Source organism: Solanum tuberosum, unplaced genomic scaffold (assembly GCF_000226075.1).
Source record: "Solanum tuberosum cultivar DM 1-3 516 R44 unplaced genomic scaffold, SolTub_3.0 scf00189, whole genome shotgun sequence".
NCBI classification, from domain to species: domain Eukaryota; kingdom Viridiplantae; phylum Streptophyta; class Magnoliopsida; order Solanales; family Solanaceae; genus Solanum; species Solanum tuberosum.
In genome coordinates, this window is record NW_006239113.1 from 776,869 (window position 1) to 782,274 (window position 5,406).

General features: G+C 37.6%; 1 pseudogene; it reads left to right on the forward strand.

The window, feature by feature from the left end:
* Window positions 1–5,406, forward strand: part of LOC102591256 (putative late blight resistance protein homolog R1A-3) — an 8,912-nt pseudogene that overhangs the window by 2,815 nt on the left and 691 nt on the right.

Here is a 5,406-nt window from a genome sequence, read left to right on the forward strand (position 1 = left end):
CCCCTTTTCCCCGAAAACTCGACTTTTCTCCTTCTTTTCTCCAACTCTAAACCTTCTAAACTTCAAAGGTTCCCACACCAAACACCTAGAATCATAAACCCCTCAACACACAATAGATTTCAACTCAAAAACACAACCGGAAACATGTCCCAAATCAACAAGGAACTTCAACAACACAATCAACAACATCAACAACACAACCCAACAACTTCAACAACACAACCATTCTTTTCTCGGAAATAAAACGAGTTTGGGGTGTGGGGGAAAGAACCAACCCAACACTATGAACTCACATACCTAGTAGGGATCACCCACACCAAACACCTAGAATCATAAACCCCTCAACACACAATAGATTTCAACTCAAAAACACAACCGGAAACATGTCCCAAATCAACAAGGAACTTCAACAACACAATCAACAACATCAACAACACAACCAACAACTTCAACAACATCAACAACATCAACAACACAACCCAACAACTTCAACAACACAACCATTCTTTTCTCGGAAATAAAACGAGTTTGGGGTGTGGGGGAAAGAACCAACCCAACACTATGAACTCACATACCTAGTAGGGATCACCCCCGACGATATCCACGACGATCTTTGACGAAACCTTGCTTGATCTTCTCTTTCTCCTCTTCTTCTCCTCTTCACTCACAAACCCTCACTCTCACTCTTAAAAAAAGAAGAAGAACTGATATAAAATCAGTCTAACAAACTAATATAACCAAAATAATTGGTTAGGGAAAAGACCAAAATACCCTTAAAATTTCCGGACGGACTTCCCTACCAACTACCCAACTTCCAAAGGGCATAACTCACTCATACGAACTCGGAATCGAGCAAACTCGGTGGCGTTGGAAAGATCATTCAATGAGCTTCGTAAAAATAACTGGAACTACACATAAATCATCCTGATCTAGGAGTTATGACTGTTCGAAGTTGGCCAAAAACTCACTTTTTCCCATACTTAGCCAAATTTCCAGATTTTTGAATTCCTTCCAAAAATAATTAATTCCAATTCTAAGCCTCTTCATAGTTATTTCAAATTGTCGGATGTTACAAGGGTGGTCACATAATAACGTACAGAACCAAAGTCGAATAACACAAGATACTCTTTCCATAATGTCCATATCAAACATTTACATCCATCTAACTCTATCCCCTTGATTTTTAGCCACCCACAATCAATTAGTCTAGTCCTCATTACAATCGTACACATACTCGATTCATGGAATCCCACATACTTCTCACAGTACTCCACTAAAGTCAACACTGTTAATACTAAACAAACATCATAATCACACCCGCCATTTACCTTACTCTCAAATCGTCACTAGTATAAAAGTCTTCTTAACAAACACATTATCGCCTCCAAAATTTCCAAACTATGGCGCTCTCTCTATCTAAATAAATATTTTATGACAGATACGGGTCACACCCAAGACTGATAGCACTGATTTCAGATCTAAAAGTATTTTCCCATCAATACAAAGTTATTGAATCACGTACAATGTCAACTCCACGTAAACTTTCAGATACCAAATTTCAACTAATATTCAAAACTATCATATGCATCATACCAACACTTGAGAAATTGTTGGTCACTCTAATAATTTGGTATACTATAAGCTCAAAACCTCTACTCACCATCAAATGCCTATGTAACACATCATAACAGTCTGTATCACCCCATCAAATGGGTCAATATTATATTTTAGCAGGTCGGGTCAAGTGGAGCGGATCATTAAATGGTTTAAATGGTATTTTTATTTTTTAAAATTTTGGTTTGTTATATAAAAATTTAATATCAGCAAATTTTCATTTAATAAACAATTAAATAAATTGAGTGACATTCTGAGAGAAGAGTGGATAGTTGAGTAACTTTTGAGTTAAAATTCAAAGTTGAGTGACTTTTTGAGAGAAAAGTGCATAGTTGAGTAACTTTTGAGTTAAAATTGAAAGTTGAGTGATTTTCTGAGAGAAGACTGCATAGTTGAGTGACCATCTGAGATATTACTCAAACTTTATATTACATCATTTCAAAAAACTACTTACTACACTTGTGTAACTAAATAACAAAATATGTCACTAATATATCCCAACTAATGATTGTTTTTTAATTTAGCAGCTTCCATTTGAGGAAGAAAGAAGAAGAATCAGCAATCATATTGACGATTTCTTCAATGGCTTGAAGAAAATAAAGAATGAAAAAATAATTGCTTCATCAAAATTGGATGACATTGTAAAGCTAAGAATGGAATTGAGATTCCTAAGAACATTTGTTCTGTTTGGGAATTCGAGTTTGGATTATTTTTATTCCAGCATGTCCGAGAGAATAGACAAGTTCTATGAACTTAGTTGCTCACTTTTCTATCAAGATGAAGATGGCAAATTAATCCTAGCGAAATGCGACATGGAGTGTCTTGCCCCTCTGCTGCTGGAAGAGATGAAAAGCTATTTTTGGAGTTTGGAGAATGATTATTATGTAGCCATGACGACTGAAGAGAAAATGTTTCAATATCTCTTCAGACACCTTCATGATCTACCAAACTATCGTGCTAATTTGCTTCTCCCCTTGATGAGTGTCTTCAATATTCTTCAGCAAGTATTCCGACATCTGAGAGATTTCTATCCTATCCTCAAGGCCAACAAAGCAAACACTGAATATCTCTACCCTTGGCTCCAATTGACTGCTGATAGAGTAACACAATTCTGTTTTGATCTTTGGACTGGAAAGTATAAACGATATTATGATGGTTACAAGGTGTGTGACGACGTCTCTCAATGCTCTTCCGTGATCACTTCTCTACTCATCGACATAATCCCTCTTGAGCTGGAGGTTCAATACATTTGTACTTTTAAGCTCATGAAAGAATCAAGGTCAACTGAACTACAAATCTTTGTTAAGCAAATCCTAAAAGCATCTCCAAGGATTCTTCAAAATTATCTTATTCTTCTCCAAGGACGCATGGCAGGCGTAGTAACTGTCAATTACACTCCAACTCAAAGCATTAATCTCATGATGGAGTTCCTAGATCTTTCTAACCGATATACCAAAGAGCTTTATCCATTCTGGCAAATTGAACGATATATTGGCACATATCAGAGTACTTACAAGGAAGATGTCTATTCTGGTCTATGTTGCTCGGACTCTTCAAAAGTGCCAACGGGTGCGTGTCGGATTCGCCAAAAGTAGTGTATTTTTGGAGAATCCGAGACGGGTGCGGCATCAAAAGTGAAGAGTCCGCGCAACTAAGATTCTGGTGAGCAAGCTGTTGGAGGAGAGCTCAGAGAATAATATCAACATAGCGGATTTTTCAGCTCCAGACTTTTTGCAAGAAATTGAACGAATGAAGGGAGATATCAGACAGATTTTCTTGAAAGCCCCAGAGTCATCTCAACTTTCCTTTCCTATAGATGATGGTTTCTTCTTCATAAATATTCTATTCAGACATTTAAATGATTTACTCATTTCCAATGCTTATTCAGTTTCTCTGATAAAGAACGAAATAGGGATGGTGAAAGAATGCCTTGAATTCCTAAGATCATCTTTTGGGAAAGCCAGGCAAACATTGGATGACACTAGTGGAGTAGTTAAAGATTGTTAGGTACGTGTTTTAGATGTGGCATATGAGGCAGAACATGTCATTAATTCCATTCTTGTCAGAGATAAAGCTCTCTCGCATCTCATCTTCTCACTTCCGAGTGTCACTAATAAGATCAAGCTTATCGTGACACAAGTCACCAGTTTACAGCTGGAGGATAAGAATGGGGATGACCCCCTTGAGGCAAAGTCTTTCGTCGAGCCAATTGAGTCAACCTCATCACCTTTTGTTGAGGTAACAGTAGGTCATGAGAAAGAAGAATCCAAGATCATTGGCCAACTCCTTAATCAACATGAATCTGAGCTTGATGTCATTTCGATTGTCGGAATGCTAGGACTCGGTAAAACTACTCTGGCCAACAAAGTGTATAACAATACATTAGTTGCTAGTCATTTCAAGATTCGTGCTTGGTGCACTGTTTCCCAAAAGTATAACAAGTCAAAGGTGTTGCGGGAGATTCTTCAGCAAGTTACTGGCTCTGAAGTAAAAGGAAGTGAGGATGACCTTGCTGAAAAGCTACGAAGAGCACTGTACGATAGAAGGTACCTCATCGTCTTGGATGATGTGTGGGATATTGCAACAGGGGAGATGTTAATAGCATGTTTTCCAAAGCTTAAGAGAGGAGATAGAGTTATTTTAACTAGCCGAATTAGTAAGGTTGGTTCGCAAGTTAAATATAGTACTGATCCTATCGACCTCCAAGTTTTAACACTTGAAAAAAGTTGGGAACTATTCGAAAAAAGGGTATTTGGAGAAGGAAGCTGCCCTGCTGAACTGTCAGATGTTGGACACAAAATAGTTAAGAAATGTAAAGGACTTCCCTTGGCTATTGTTTTATTTGTGGCTTAAGATTCAAGATAATCTGGATTCCTTTATTTCTGCCAACATCAATTTGCAGATGATGAAGGTTATGCAATTAAGTTATGACCATTTACCATGCCACCTGAAGCCATTGTTGCTTTACTTCGCAAGATCACAAAAGAACAAACGAACTCCGGTCTCTAAGTTAAAGCAGTTGTGGATGGCCGAAGGGTTTGTGGATCATGATATCCGATCCAAGAGTAGTTTAGAGGAAGCAACTCAAAGTGACTTGGATGCTTTAGTTTCCAGTAGCCTGATAATGGTGGATCAAATCCCCTCCAAGAAGAGTATGCCTTTTTCTGTTAGGATCAAGGTTTGCTATGTGCATGATGTTGTGCACGATTTTTGTTTAGAAAAATCTATAAAGGCAAAGTTTTTCAAGTTAATGAATCCAGGTGCTCGATTTCATGCTTCGGATTTCCTACATCATCGTCTAACCATTCATATTTACGACAGTCAACTCCACAAAAAATGTGTTTTGTTCAATTCTAATAAGTGTTCAGCTGGTAGTAAGCATCTCATATCTTTGAAAGTTAGCGGTTGGCCTCTTAACTCCAGCTATATCTGCCATACAAGACCTTTTGGACTTGCTAGAGTGTTGCAACTGGATAGCATTATTCTGGAAGATTCTTTAATGGAAGAAATAGGCTCCCTATTTCATTTGAGGTTCTTAAGGATTCGAACTCAAGATGTAAAAGCTATCCCATTGTCGTGGTTGAACCTCCAGAATCTGGAAACTTTGTTGATCAATACTGGATATTCCACCATGGTATTACTTCCTATAATATTCAAACTGTCAAAGCTGAAACATGTGAAAATTGACATGAGTTCTTTCTTTGAAGAGGATGTAATGGATGTGGACAATATTATGCATCAACCAAGTAGAATATTGGAAGCTGAGAATTCAAAGTTAGAAGACTTGACAAC